Below are 16,475 nucleotides of genomic sequence, written 5' to 3'. Positions count from 1 at the left end.
ATGCCTGGGGGCGCTCTGTTCTGATCCTGCCTGCATTTCCCAGAGGCTTCCTTCCAGGGTTGTGAGCTGCTTCTCTATCCAGACATGGAGGGCAAGTCCCAAGGGACCTCCCCCACTACCACTAATCTTTGGCTACATTGGCTCATACAGTGGATAACATAAGCCCGAAGGTCCCTGGGCTCAGCCTGGCAGTGACATAGGGGACAAAGTCTTTGTTGGGGTTTCTGCCTGTGGGTCCCCTCAGAACAGTTCAGCCTAGAGGGGTGTTTCATCTCCTGGTCCTTTCCCTGTGACTCCTCTGCCCACACCTTGTCCCTTGAGCCCCTATCAGCCTGGTCAAGGGGATCTACTAGGATCCCCTGACCTTCTCCTGGGGTTTGGCCCATGCTGAATTTCTGGACCTGCTTGGTCCGCCTCTGACCACCTCCCCTGCCCAAGGTCATGGTCCAAGTCCCCTGACTGGGCATGTTTCAGCTTAGTTGGCTGAAGCTTTCCTTCAGTTGTGCAGACTTCTCTTTCCTCCACCCTGAGGGAAAAGCCAAGCAGAGGGAGCTGAAGAATTCATTCCCATAAAAACCAATTTTGAGTTGTGATGAGAAACCCTCTGGGTATTCCTCTCCAAAGCCCCTAGCCCCAGTCTAACTGGGAAAACTGGCAGACGATTTAGGTTCTATATTGGGGACACTCCACAAAACACCTGACTGACACTCCTCAAATTGTTAAGAGCTTGAAAGCAACAGAGACCAGAAGAGACCTAGGAGACATGGCAACTGCAATGTGGTGTCCTGGATGGATGGATATCCTGGAGCAGAAAGATGACATTAGTGGAAAAACAGGAACTACAAAGTCTGAAGTTTAGTTGATAGAAATAGATGATAAAATGAGAAGGAAAATACTGATTGTGTCTTAGAACTTAATAGTGTTGACAATGTGGCACATATGGTTTTAAGCACTTTACAGATACTAACTTATTATTCTCACAAAACCCTAACATCAGCCAGGTGCAGTGGTGTATGTCTGTAATCTACTTGGGAGGCTGAGGCAGGAGGATCTCAGGTTTGAGGCAGCCTTGGCACCTTATCGAGAACCTCTCAAAAGTAAAAGGGCTGGAGATACAGATAAGTGTACCCCTGGGTTCAGTCCCCAGTATCCCTTCCCCCCAAAAAATCCAACAAAAATTCGGCATCTTCCTCATCACTCTGGAAATGAGGAAACTGAGGCACAGTGAGTTTGTGAACCACTGATAAAATAAACGAACGTTCACATTCATTACCTCACTTGTGGTATGTGTTATCATTCCCTTTTGTACAAATGAGAAAATAAAGTCTCAGAGGAGGTAAGTGACTTGCCCAAAATCACACAGCTATTTAGTAGCAGAGATGAACCTGGCAGTGGGCAGTCTGCTTTCAAGGATCATGTCCTTTACTCCTCTTCATAAGGCTTTGTGGCCAGTGGGCATTAACATCCTCATTCTCTAAACCTGGGCGGGGAGTCCCCAGTGCCCAGCTCAGTGCCTTAGTGTCTGATGCGTTGATAAAGGTCAAAGTCCCTGTTTGATTGAAGCTGTAGAAGAGGCCACAAAGACAGTGTGAACTGAGGGATCAGGGCCTCATTTGTCCTTCTCTGTCTTGAGTCTAAAGTTTTTCCTGACATGGCACTTGAGCTTCTGCCTGAATCTCTAGTCTCAGTGACATGGCCCTTCCTCTCCTTTTTCCCATTCTCTCTGGAAGTTGCCACCACAACAGATGGACACTGGACATCAGAGACTGGGAAGAAGCACAGAGGACAGGAGGGAGGAGACAGGTCCCTGGGGTGGCAACAGCCTAGGGCTGGTGGACCATCATGGCCTGTCCATGTTTGAGGTCAGAGACCAAGGGTACAACCTTCTCTGTCTATAAAAACTAGAGTAAACCTTTTTCCCAGCAGGAGGGCCAACCTGAGGTCTTGCCACTGCCTCATTCCAGGAAAGCTTGTGGAATGGATACCACGTGCCCCAGTTCCCCACAAATGGATCATGCCCCCTGCGTGTGTTCGTTTAAGTCCCTTATCTTTCGAAGCTTCAGTTTTCTCACCAGTGAAACTAGGATAATAGCAACATCTGTACCCTGCAGGGCTTTTAAGGGGAGCAAATACCCAGCAAATGTAACTGTGCATCATAAAGTTAAAGGCCATGCAGGTGAACCTTTTATTCATTCACTTTCCTGATCCAGTTCTTCCCTTCCATCAGTTCAAATGACAGAAAGGAAGACAGAATTCTTTCTTCCACCAGTGATGCTTCATACATCCTCGAAGTCAAACACTGCTGCATTTTGTGAGTACCCAGAAGCAGAACTGTCCCCTCAATATAGCAAGAACCAGCTGCTTGCAGAACTTCCTGCTGGAAAGATGTTCTACATACCTAATTCATCATTAGGGCAGATGGTGATACACAACATCTCTTCATCCCCATTTCATTGTGGTGAAAACTGAGGCCTGGTGCAGAGTAAGAGTTCAAGCAAATCCCTAAGATGCTGGACATTTAAGCAGAGTACCAAGGAGCCATTGCTAATGGAGAAGTAAAGAAAGAAGAACAGTCCCCATAGGCTGGGTGCAATCATCACACTTTGAGTAGTGGTAGGGGGACATCAGATGTTAGTTAGGCCTTGGAATTATACAGCCCTCAACCTGCCTAACAATGAGAGCCCAGGAAGGGCTTCTCCAAGCCACCATGTCACACAGTTCCATGGCATCACTTACATTGTAATGTGAGAGGTTCACAGCCCAAGGAGTTCTGGGGCTGAAGGACACTAGAAATTGGCAATGAAAGGGAACTTTCCTGAGAAGGAACATGGCATACTCTTAGTCCTTGGCTCTTGGAGTTCCAAATGAGCCAGGCTGTGGGGTCCAGAACAAAAGCAATTCTTCTACCGACCCTTAATTCCAGGGCCCATATCTTTAGGCACATTCAGTCCTCCTAGGCTTCAGCATCCCAGGTCTCCCAAATTGATGAGTCTGAGGGGGTTGTGGACTGGACTGTGGACAGAGGTGGTGATCCCTGGATGTGAGGCAGTCTGTGGACATTGATATGGAACACTTTTGCTGAAAATCCTGTCATTTGAACAGATGGAAGGGAACAGCTGTATCAGGAAAGTGAATGAATAAAAGGTTCACCTGCATGGCCTTTAACTTTATGATGCACAGTTACATTTGCTGGGTATTTGTGAGTCCCTGGTTATGCTGAGTCTGGGTTGGGAAGGAGCGTGGAGTGAGAGAAGAGCAGAGCAGAAGGCTGCCATATTCCTGGGCCAGCAGAGTGACTGACTCTGGGAATTTGAAGGCATCACCCAGCAAGATAGAAGCGAAGGATCTGCAAAGAAGCAGTGGGAACCAGAAGGAGGAGGAAAGCTGAGGCTGAATGAGAAGAGGACCCTGTTTCTAAAGAACGAGCAAGCTGAGGGAGGGGCACTGTTAGGGAAAGTAGGGGAACCTAAGGGACCAGCTGGCTGGTTAGAAGAAGAAGGAACATTGTAATTATGAGAGGCTATGAACCTATGACATCCCACATCTGTATTTTGTTTGAGCCTCAGGATTCCACGGCATGGCCATAAAAAAAGGAGAGTGGTTTAGACCTGAGGAAGTGTGCAGTAGTGCAGTGGGGGAATGGGGCAGAGAGGTTGGGAGGGGAGCTCTCAACAGGAAAATAAAAGAAGAAAACCCAAGAATCTCAGTGGGGCAACTTTGAAGGAGGATCCCTTATCCACCCCTTCACCAAGCTGGAGACTTGCTTTACCAAGCAAGACTTTCCCCCTAGACTTTGAAAGGAAACATCCAGGGAACCTCTCTAAAGGAGCTGCCTTGAATTTCGAGGAAAGGGAGAAACCATAAAACCACTTCCGGTCACATCCCCAACCCCAACCTTAACAGCACCCTCAATAGTGGGTAAAGCCTAGAAACTGAATTTCTTTCTTTTCACTTTTCTCTTAATTTTCTCACCTCCTCCAGGAAGCTTTTCTAATCTAAACATGATAAATAGGAAGAAGTATATATTTATTATTTTCTGAAGGTTTTCTTCTTCCTAGGAATATGGGGTGGCTGAATAGCCAAAACTACTTTGTGCCCTTGAGACTTAAAATAGACTTGCCTTAATTAAGATAGTGTGGTGCTAGGGGTATAGCTTAGTGGTAGAGCATTTGCCAATGCATGAGGACCTGGTTTCATCCCCAGCACCACCAAAAAAAAAAAAAAAAAAAAAAAAGTGTGATGTTGGCAAGAGAATAGACATATGGATTGATTGAAGCAAATAAAAGGCAACACACAGACTAGCATGTATGTCATCAATTGATATCTAGTAAGAGTGCCAAGATAATTCAAAAGGGAATGTGAATCTTTTTAACAAATAGTGCTGAAACAATTGGATATCTATATGCAAAAAAAAAAAAATTGGATATCTATATCCTTGCCTTGCACAATATAGAAAAAAACACAAAATAGATCATAAAGTAAAATAACAGATAACACTTCTCAAAGAAAACATAGGAGATAACCTGTGACTTTAGGACAGGCAAAGATTTCTTTATAGCACAAGCTACAAAAGAAAAAAAAATTGGCATAAGTAGGGCTGAGGGCATAGCTCAGTGGTGGAGTGTTTGCCTAGCATGTACAAATCCTTGGGTTCTGTTCCTGGCACTGCAAAATAAATAAGTAAATAAATAAATAAATTGAACTAGACTTCATCAAGAATATTTTCAAATACCAAATTTTGTCTTTGAAAGGCACTGATAAGAAAAATGAATAACTCTTATAACCTAATAAGAAAAGGCCACATGATAGGAAAATGTACAACAAATATGAACAGACACTTCATCAAAGAAAAATAAACACACGAGAAGATATTCAGTCCCATTTGTCATCAGGCAAATTAAAACCCACAATGAAACCCCTTTGCACGCCCACTAGAGGAACTGAAATTTAAGCCTGACAATAATGAGTGTTGACAAGGATGTGGAGCACCTAGAACTCTTATATACTTCTTGTGGGAATGAAAAATGGTCCGACAATTTGAAAAATAGCCCAGCATCTTCTTATAAAGTTAGGTGCACACTTGACATATGCCCCTGCAATTTCATTACTGGGTATTTACTCAAGATAAGTAAAAACATAATGACACAAAACTCTTTATAGCAGCAAATGTTCAGAGTAGGACAACAAATGCAACAACTTAAATGCCCATGATCTGGTAAACAGATGAGCAAATTGTAATGTATCTGAACAATGAAATATGTGCTATTCAGCAATGAAAGGGAACCATCTTACCTATCCCAACATGGATGAATTTCATTAAGTATTATACTAAGTGAAGAGATTTAGACTCAAAAGACTACATTTATATGATGTTCTAGAAAAGGCAAAATTATAGTGACATAAAGTAAGTTTCAGCAGCTTGGGAGGGAAGAGATTAATGGCAAAAGGGAAGAAGGATTCATTTGGGGTGATGGAAATGTTCTTTATCTTGATTAAGATAGTGGTTATGTAGCTACAGACATCCATCAGAACTCATCACACTATACCCTGAAAATAGGTGACTTTTATTGTTTGTCCTGTACCTTAACACAACTTATTGAAAAACAAAAAGACCAAAATTTTTCTCTTTCCCTTCTCACTTCTTACTACTTCAAGAGGCTTTAGAATCAGTTCTTTCTCAACTTCCCTCCACCCTTTGCCCCTGAATCACCTAATTATTAACCCCCTTCCAAGTAGCAGAAAGACACTGTGTTTTTCCTTCTTTCAACTGCTAGATTGTATTTTCAGAGACCAGATGGCTCATCACTGAGCCAACAGAGTGCAGGGGGCCAGAAACTAGGACAATGAGAAAATTGGGGATGTGGATGGTTGAATTGGGGAAACAGGGCCTGGGCTGAGCGGGAGTGCCCAGGAGGTGTGTCAGAAATAGCTCTGGGCTGAAGAATGAAACCTGGCCCCATTCTGCTGCTCTGCCTCAGGAGGGTAAGGTCATGGTAAATGAGGTTCCTGTCTTGCTTTGTTTATCTTGTTGAGTTGTGGGGATTCGGTAAGACTGCAAATGTGAAACTACCTTGAGAGAAACATAATAAACCCTGAACAGATGCAAAATCTTATAATGACGATTGTTGATATTATTAGTCTCTGCCACTGAGGAACTCAGCAACCATAGCTTGCTTGCAAACAGAGCCCTACCAGGATACCCTCTTGACTTCCTTCTCCTGGGTCCCCCATCTCCTCCTTCAGGTCTGGATTTCCTTTGCTCAGTGGTGCAATCTGACAGTTAATGAGGTTCATGTTTATAGCTGTTCCAGCAGCTGGGGTGCATATGACAGAAACTATCAGCCTGTTGATATTCAAATTGTCCAGCCAAGTTCAGTGTTCTATTCCTCCTTTCCTCACTGCTTGTAGGAAACCTTCTTGAGTAATCCTTCCTAACTTCTCTGCCTCCATTTCCCATCTGAAAAATGGAATGAAATGTCCCACACCTTTCAAAAGGGACATTGAGAATGGAGCTTTGATGCACGTTTTGACAGGACTAATCATATTTAAATTTCTCAAAAGGGTTGTATGAGGATGAAATGGATGTCCATTTGTTATCAGCAGTCTAGCCAGGGAAACTGCCTGGATCCCAGCTAACTTAATTCAACTGCATAAGAAATTGGCAAATGATGAAAAAGGAAACATAAATTTTATGCAGTTTGATCAAACTGTGGAGAAGCAACTAGATTGCTTCTTTGCCAGTCCCACAGAAGCAATTTGATTTATAGGGGAAAAAAAGCCAGGTGATTAGAAACACGTCACAGTCTTAGATTCCCCTGGGTACCTGTGAGGGACAAGGGGAAGCCCCTCAGCCACCATCCTCAGTAAGAGGAAGTATAGAAGTTAAAACAACTTGGAGTTTTTAATATTTTTCTGAATTTTCAAGTAGAAATTCTTTTTTTAAAAATATTTTTTAGTTGTTAACAGACCTTTATTTTGTTTATTTATTTCTATGTGGTGCTGAGAATTGAACGCAGTGTCTCACACATGCCAGGCAAGTGCTCTACCACTGAGCCACAGCCCCAGCCTAGAAATTCTTTTATTACCACATTTTTTATTGGTGCAGTATTGTTTTACATATTTATGGAATTTGTTGTTATATATTTTTACACTCATACAATACCCAATACAATATAATTTGGCCAATATCACTTTCCAGTACTTCCTCCCTCCCACACTCCCATTCCTTGACTGGAAATTTTAATTTCAAAAGGGGTCTATTTCACATTTTGTGTCACTATAATTAAATTTCCAATGCTGGGTAATGTATAAAGAAAAGAAGTTAATTTGACTCATGACTCTGGTGATCAGAAAGTGCAAATAGCATGGCACCTGTTCTGGTGAGAGCCTCCCAAATACAGTCAAAGATGGTGGATGACATTCCCATGACAGGAGTGCATTCAAGATACAGCTCACATGGTGAGAGGGCAAGAGAGAAGGAAGGGGCCAAACTAACTCTTTTATAACAGCCAGCTCTCACAGGAACTTATGGGATCTAATTCAGTTCTCTGAGAGCAGCTTTAATTCCTTTAGGAGGGTGGGCATGATCCTGCCTGCTAGGCTCCACCTCTTTAGGGTTTCACCTCCTTTCAATACTATTTCATTTGGGAACCAAGCTTTGACATGAGTTTTGATGGGAAGAAACCACGTCTGAACCACTGAACTTCTTTAAAGGATTGTATGAGGATGAAATGAATTATAATACATAAAGCACTTACAATACAACTTAGCTTAATAAGTGGAGGCTATTGTTAATATGTCTGACTTCGGGCTACCCTTGCTTCTCTCCCTTGACCTTGAGAGAGAGGTGTTCATGTCTTTCCATGCCCCATCCTGTTTTCATCCCATTTCCTCCCTCTTCAATAATGTTATTCTTATAGGCATGTAAACACGCTCAAATCATTCTAAAAAATATTCTTTCCCCACAACTCTTCTCCCCTGATTATGACTCTCTCCATCCTTCCTCAGTCACTTCCAGAAAGAGTTACCACTTGCAGGAGTTTCCTTTCACTTTTATCGTCAACCAACTGGCCATTACCTGGGTTCTTCCCCAAGGCCTCCAACAGAACTTTCCCCAGGGACGTGCCCAATGTCTTCCTGACTGCTAGACCCAAGTTCCTAGTTAATTTGACTTCCCTATAGTTTTTGTTAGCCAAAACCTCCTTCCTGAAACACCTCTTCTCTTGATTTCCAGAAAAGTTATCTGCCCTCCTTCTTCTTTTTTTTTTTTTTTTTTTTTATGGAAATAAGAAGAAATCAGTTGCCATGCTGGGAGGAAGTCTCAACAACTCTATGGAGAGAATTTTGGAGAAAGCAACCAACAATAAACACCAAACTGCCAGCCATTTGGTGACCATCCTAAAGAATAAGTCTTTCAGCCTTATTCAGGACACTCTAGCTCATGCCAGGTAGAGCAGGAAGGAACTACCCCTAATGAGCCCTGTCCCAATTGCAGATTTCTTAGCAAAACAGATGCTTAACTGTATTTTAAGTTTGGGAGTGGCTTTATGACACTAAGTTTGGGGTTGGTTTGTTCAAGCTTTCATAGCACTCTGTGGTTGTGCCTCTGGCCCTAGAGCGCCTCCATTTGGAGTCCATGGAGGAACCACAAAGTCTCTGGGGAAGGAATTTCACTGAGGCCTCTTCTCAAACCACAGAAAATGGCAGGGTTCCAGGAAGCCAGCAGGCTGTGGACTCAGGAAGGCCTGCATTCAGGTCTCATCTTCCCACTGCAATGACTGTGGATTCACAGACAGATTATCTGAGCTTCTTCAGCCTCAGTTTCTTTCTTATGAAAGGTAAGGCCACAAAGAAGTGATGTCATCAGGCTATTGTGGAAGTCAAACAAGATAACCCTTTTGGTGCTTAGCACAAAGTGTAGCGCATAGCAAGCATGAAAGAAAATATCTGTACCCAGGCATGCCCTGATATGGATTCGGGCAGTCCTGAGTTCAAAGTTTGTTTTGCCACTTTCTGTTTAGTAGCTTGACCTACCTGAACAGTGTCCTTACATGTAAAATAGGACACTAATAGCATATTATTTTCATCATCATCACTATCATCATCATCATCATCATCATCATCATCATCATCTACCTCAAAGTGTTTTTATGACAAGTAAATGAATTAATGTATCTAAAGTGTTTAGTATTGTGCCTGGCCCAATTAGTTAGCACTTTTTGCTTCCAGACTCAATTACTTCTCCCAGGCCTGGGGCTACAAACTCAAAAATCTTGCAATAATGATGTGGGAACAGCAGAACCTGGATCCATATCCCTATTTTACAATTAAGAAACAGACCAAGGGTGATGGAAGCCTCAGTCAGGGATTCCAGGCTCCTCCAAACTCCAGACATCCAAATTCTGACTACCTGTGGGATCAGGGCTGGGCATCTCTCCTGGAAAGTCTTCCCTAGTTTGTCCTTGGGCCTATCCTCCAAGCTCTGCTGGCCTCTGACCCTACCTGGGCCAGAGCACTTAACTCTGAGCTCCCTTGGTGGCATCCTTGACGTACTAACAGGCTGCAACATCAAGTTTTTCTATGCTGGATGACTGTTCATATGCATGTCATGTCTCTCTATACTGGAATGCGTTTTCCGGAACACTTCTGTGACCAATTCATCTTTACATCTAGTACAGGACATGGCATGGTATATGGCATAGAGCAGATACTGTTTGTAGACAGAATGCATAAGTAAGTTCCTATTCCTGAGGGTGCTGGGGAGAAATGGAGAATCAGATATGCACATACATGAAACACTCACATGCCTGCAAACAAAAGCATGAGTACACACCACAGAAACACTGACCTACTCATCCTCATGGTCAGAGCAGTGTACAAGCACCTTCCACACATCACCTCAATTGTAATCCTCATTTTATGAAAGAGGAGACTCAGAGAGACCAAGATACTTATTTAGTATCACACAGCCTTGGCATGAGCTTGGCAGTCTTTGGGGAGAAAACCCAGTCTGTAACATGACTGTCAGGGGTCCCCAGCCCCCTCCTCCTTCCATACTCACCATGCAGCCCATTCCAGGCACAATCAGTGCTCCTTCCCAGCCCTCCAGCTCCATGCTTCCCCCTCTCCTTCTTGCCCAACAAGCCTGGAACCATGTAGTTGTCCAACTCCAAACGAGTTTGACTGAACCCTAGCACTCTTTGTAGGGAGCCAGGAGGGCTCCTGGTGCCAGACTGGGCAGCACAGCATGAATTACAGAGCTGGGCTGTCACTGCATCTTGCCAGTTTCCCTCATAAGAGGCCTCTTTATTACCTGGCAGACTTCAGCCTGGCTGTTGAGTGAAGCTGGCTTGAGAGGACAGATCAAGGCCATCAGGCCCATGCCAGCCCCAGAGGCTGCTTTGCACCAAGTCTTTACTACTCAAGGCCTGAGCAGCACACGGCATGTGCACACTGTGTACTAACCCATCTTTAGCGGACCATGAGTGGCACTGCTTTACCAGGAATGGTGAGAGCAAGTCTTGATGAATAATGATTGTATTTGTGCGGACTTTCTGGTTTACAAGCCACTTTTGAATGCCCCAAGAAGAATCTTGTGTTTAATAATGTATCCATAATAATATAATTAATAACATATCTATTAGTTACTATCATTATTATCGTATTAATGCCATTTGAGTGATGGGAAACTAAGGCTAAGGGAGGTATGATGACCTCCATTCCCCTTTAACTGCTGCACTTGCCTCTGGGTCCCACACTCACTACACCTCCTCCCTCAGCATCTGCAGAGGAGATGGTCTCTGAGTTGTGGATGCAGGAGTCTTGCTTTCATAGCACACTCAGGCTCTTAAAATTAGACAGAAATCAAACCTCATTCAGCCAACCCCATCCCATAGCTTCCATTAACCTGTGCTTATGGTATCCACCCAACTCACATACCCACAAAAACACCTGTTTACTTCCAGTAAATCAGCTGAATTCTAACACTCAGCATACGTGTTCATTATTGGATGTGCAAAGATTCCCACATACAAGCATACACACATGCCCCTTTGTGCCCAGCACATCCACACGTACATTCTTTAACATACATACTTTATGTCAAGCACACATTCGGCATACTCATAAAAATGAACATAGGTCCTAAATGAACTCCCAGTCTTACACTCAATATAAACTCTCCTATGCATGCACAAGTCTGCCCACATACATGTACATACATGTGCCTTCACACACACTCACCCTTGCATGCACAGATACATACACACACATTTTTTTATATATATACAACAGTGTGTGTGTGTGCATATGTGCACACACACAGGGCTGAGGCCAAGGATGTTTCGTCCTCTATGTGAACACTTCTAATCATGTGGGCTCTGGAGGGATTTGATGCCCCATGCTGACCTAAAAACCATCCATCTTGCAGCTACATGTGCGTGGCATTCTGCCAGTCCTCTAGCCCATTCCTGCCTTGCATGACAGAGATGAGTGGGCCAAGGGTCAAGTTCAGAGCTGCAACAACATGAACCACTGTTGTATGGGCATGGTGCCACCAGCCTTTTTGTCCCTGAATATTGGTATGTGTCCCAGACTACACTTTGCCTGGGGGAAGCACTTTCCACACCACGGGGGACTCCCCCTAGAGTAGGGAAAGCTATGTCAGGGTATAATAGGTTATTGCTTTCATGTGACTCCTGAGAATAGCACTTTAGCTACAGGACTTCGGGTGGGTCACCTTAACCTCTCTGAGCCTCAGTTACTACCTCTCTGAAACAGGAATAATGATACCATCCCATCAGGGTTGTGTCCATAAATGAGATAACAAATTTACATAAATGCCTAACACAATAGAAATTAAGTACATGGATATTTAAAGAAAGTTTGAATAAATGAGTGAATATGGAATGATTATGAATTTCTCTCTGGTGTTATCTCTCCTGAGCTAGTCTCCTTTTTCTGCCCTTAAGCCCCTGAATGGTTTTCTGTAGCAGTGGATGACATCATTCCCCTGCTGGGGTCTCCACCCCCTTGACTTATCATGCATGAGCTTCCCATCCAGAAACTCCTCCAGAAAGCCCCTTCCAACCCCAACTCCTCTCCCCGTCTCTTGCTGTCTCCATCTCTTGCTACCCTCTGGCCACCCTTTCCTTCTTGGATTCTTTGACACGTGCTTTTCTTCCAGCCCAGAGCCCTTTCATGGAATGCTTTCCTCATGGAAAAGGATGCTTATTCCAGTTCAAACCCAGGCAGTGTGGTTCTGGCAGTCAGTGCTCTTAGCCTTTGTTCTCCACTGCCTGTTTTATTTAATCTCTCTGCACCAGTATCATCTCCTAAGTGAGGTTCTGCCTATCAAAACAACCCTCCTGGACTGGGGTGTTGCTGGCCTAGCATGAGTGAGGACCTGGGTTCCATCCTTAACACTGCCTAAACAATGACAACAATTAAAAAAAAACTCTCCTTTGGGTCATCCCCTTCCTTTTCTTTCAATCCTTGTGAATATGGATTACATATGTGCAAATTTACTTGTTTAGTGTCTGTCTTCTCTTGAATCAGAGCTCTATGATAGCAAGGTCTTTGTCTGATTTGCTTACAGTGAATCCCCTGTGTGGATAGCAGTGCTGGAATGCAGTAGGTGCTCAATAATACTTGCTAAATGAGTATGTGCGTCATGACTACTGCCCTTGAGGAGCCTAAATAAAAATTTCCATCCCTAAATAACAATAATACTCAGCTCCCTCTCTCTCCTCTCCTCCCTCCTGTACAGCAGTGCATCATATTTCAAAATTTCCCTTCAGCTCCAGCTAGTCTAATTGCATATAGCAGTGGTGTGAATGTCTGTGTATGTGTTGATAAATGAATGTGTTCAGGCTGATCTATCCTTATGGTTTTTAAGCAGGGAGCTGCATCTGAATCCCCTGAGAGCTTCATTTAAAGCACACTTGGTTGTCCTCTTCCCCGGCCCCCTGCTGAGTGACAGTCCCCAGGGCAGAGGCCAGGATAAGTGCATTTGGAAAAAACTCCCCTGGAGAATCTGGATGCACGCAACTGCAGTCATCTGCAGGAAGGCAAGGGAGAAGAGAGGCCAAAAGCACCAACTGCTAGATCCATACAGCCTGAATTTGAATGGGACAAGTGACTTTGAATGTAGGATAGAGCTTAGCTAATAAAGTTTTTTTAGGACATATTGAGAAAAAACTTTGTGAAACACTTAACACAGTGCCTAACCCATTATAAGCACATAGTTGTATTTTCTCTGTACTTAAAGTAGTTAAATGATTCACTTATATGGGAGTCTTTCTAGATTTCCCTGCAGGGCTCAGAATAGAGTCTTTCCTGTGGTGGAAGAGTCAATACATGGTGTTGGCTGATGTACTGCAGAAGCAAATGTGCTATTCTTTCTTCCATCTTAAAGAACAATCCTTCATCTTGAACCACTTTCCACTTCAGTTATTACCTCATTTACAACCCTCATTCATAGTAAAACTCATCAAAGAGTTTTCTATACCTACTTTCTACAATTCCTCTCAATACTGCAATTTCTTATACTTTTAAAACTTTTTTATTGTTTCTTTTTGGTTAGACATACAACAGGATTTGTTTTGACATAATTTAAAAAGCGTGAAATATAAATATCATTCAGTTTCAAGTATTTCCCCTTCCTGCTTTCCTTTCCCTGTTCCCTTTCCTCTATTGATATTTCTGCTATTCACTTTTAGATTTTTTTTTCTTTTTTTGTTGGTGTCTTGTGGATATACATGGTGGTAAGATTCACTGTGATATATTCATGTATGCACATAGAAAAGTTAGATTCGATTCATTCCTGTTCTTCCTTTATCCCTTCTCTTCTCCCTCAGTCCCCTTCATCTGACCCACCAGTCTTCCTTCATTTTTGATGGAGCTTCCCCCATGCTTTCCCTTTCTCCCTCCCTTTTTCTTTCTCTCTCTTTTCCCCCTCCTTATTTTAGAGTAGCTTCCACATATCTGAGAAAACTTTTATACTAATTACTAGGGAAACTTTGCTGATCTTCTACCTCCCAACTTTTTTTGCTACAGTAGTTTAAAACAAACACCAGAAATAATATAATTTCGCCTGGAATGTATCTGTAACAAGTAAGAATTTTAAGAAGATATAATAACAGTATCATTCTCATACCTTCCTAACAGCAATTCTCTAATCTCAGTTAATGTCTTGTCTCTCTTCAGATTTCCCCAATTGCCTTGAAAATGTCTTCTTCCGGTTGCTTCATTTGAATTAGGAGCTAATCAAGGTCCACACATTACATTTAATTAATTTGTCTCTTAATCTTCCTTCCCATTCTCTCTTTAAACCATACTAATCAAGCTTCCACCCCAATGCTCTGACAAAATTCTGCTCTTCAAGTCTCCAATTGCCTGAATGTTGCTGAAGACAATGAACAATTCCTCTTGCTACTCCACACGTCAGCAGTGTTTGACTCTAAGGTTCACCGCTGCCTCCTGGAAACCCCTCTGCTCTCCAAGTTTTTCTCTTTGCCCTTTGGTCGCCCCTTTTCCGCCACCATCCCCATCTCCCAGCACTGGTGTGCTCCAGGACTCTGCCTCTGGTTCTCTTTAGTCTTTTTTTCTCACTCCTCTGTAGTGTTGTGCAGTCTTAAAGATTAAAAACCAACCCAGATTTATATGCCCAGCCATCCCAAATGCCATTTGACATTTCCACTTGAATGTCTAATGGGCATCTTGAACTTGACCTCCTAAATATCAACACCCAAGAGTTCCCCATCTCATTCTTCTAGTGACTTTGGCTCAAACCTTGGACTCATCCTCATTTTCTGTCTTTCATACACACATTAATCTCTCAGGAAATACAGTTGTCTGGATGGCTTATCACCACTTCCACTGCTACTATCCTGGTCTGAGCTACTAACCATTTCCTACCTGGATTTTGTGCCAACCTTCTGCCTGAACCCCCACCCTCTCTTTTCTTTCTTTCTCCAGTCTATTCTCAATCCAGTGTTCGAAGTTCCTTTTAAGCATCCTCTGCTCAAAATTATCGCAATGGTTCCTGTAATTTCCTCAAGTGTAGAAGTCACACATTTTCAAGTGGACAACCAATGGCCCTTAACAAGAAACATTGGCAATCAAAAATTGGCAGGAAAACTTCTTCATTAGGAAACTGTCCGGTGCCTCTATAGTAAAGTTGACATGGGCCCATCGTCACTAAATGCTAGTAGAGCAACTCCTGGCCTTCAACCAAGGTCTATCAGCCATTGTGATGTCTAAAATGTCCCCACATTTCCATACACAGCATGGTGGATTTGGAAATCCTAGTTGAGAATGTCTTAGAAGATCTGCTCCACTCCTGCACCCTTTCCTCTTCCCTACACCCTATACCCGTCTCAGCTTTCACCTGAGGTTACTCTCTCTGCACTCCTGGGAACTGGAACGACCAAACTAGTTCCCACTTTGGCCTTTGTGCTGGCTGTTCCCTCTGCCAGGAGGTTTCTCCCCAGACATGGAAAAACTCCCTTCTTCTCCAGACCTTTGCTCTAGTATTAATCTTCCCAGTGTGGCCTTTCCAGGGTATCCTGTTTAAAATCACAATTTCCTCTACTCCCAGGCCCCCTTTTCTGTTCCAGAGCATTTATCCCATCAGATACATTATAAATTCTCATTATTTTGTTTATGTTTTGGTCCACAAACTTCTTGAAAGGATTCAGGAGATTTTCGTTCACTGCTGTACCCCAGTGCCTGGAGATGTAACCGGCACAGTAGAAACTCAATAAATATTTATTAAGTGAATGAAAGAATGCATACGCCATAAAAAATATATATATATACATACACACACACACACACACACACACACACATACATATATGCAGAGAGGAAAACCACCTTTTGCAAGACATCATCTTATTTCTCAGATCAATTCAGGAAGACTCCCTGAAGGAGGTGGGGTTTTAGGATTTGCTTTCAGCTTGTTGTGAACAAGATTATAACATCTTGAGGGCTTCCCTAACCTGAAGCCTGCGGACCACAAAGGGAGCACCAGGAAACAAAAGCACGGTCAGACTTTTTTCAGTATCTGAATCTCATTTCTATTGCAATTTACCCATGTCTACAGCATTTTAGCAACTGGAGGAACAATCTCCAAAGGAGCCCCTCAATATCTGCCTATCCCCCAAGCCCTTGACTCTCAGAAAAGCCCACCCTGAATGGTTACACAGAGGAAGGATACCCAGAGCTTGCCTTCCAAAATTCCCAGCAGGAAGAACATAGATTCACAACCATGCAGTGGAATACTTTGCAGCTATTAAAAAGAATGAGGCAGCTCTTTTTATACTGAATATGGAGGGATCATTCCATTATTATGGGGGGGGGAATTCAAGTGCAGAACAGCAGATAATATACTACCATTTGTGTAAACACACACACACACACACACACACACACACACGTTGCTTGACTGTGCATCAAAAACCCCTGGAAAGAAA

General features: G+C 43.1%; 1 protein-coding gene and 1 long non-coding RNA gene across 8 annotated transcripts in view; one reads left to right on the top strand and one right to left on the bottom strand.

The window, feature by feature from the left end:
- Positions 1–16,475, bottom strand: part of IQSEC3 (IQ motif and Sec7 domain ArfGEF 3) — a 105,602-nt gene that overhangs the window by 76,637 nt on the left and 12,490 nt on the right. The gene's annotated exons all lie outside the window — the stretch shown is intronic.
- LOC306662375 lies at positions 5,804–9,253 on the top strand. The gene is made up of 3 exons (XR_013764102.1): positions 5,804–5,993; positions 8,290–8,447; positions 8,697–9,253. It is a non-coding gene; the product is annotated as an uncharacterized lncRNA (long non-coding RNA).

The sequence above is a fragment of the Sciurus vulgaris genome, assembly GCF_902686455.1.
Source record: "Sciurus vulgaris genome assembly, chromosome: 5".
In the NCBI taxonomy this organism is placed as follows: Eukaryota; Metazoa; Chordata; class Mammalia; order Rodentia; family Sciuridae; genus Sciurus; species Sciurus vulgaris.
This window is presented reverse-complemented; position numbering and strand designations above follow the sequence as displayed.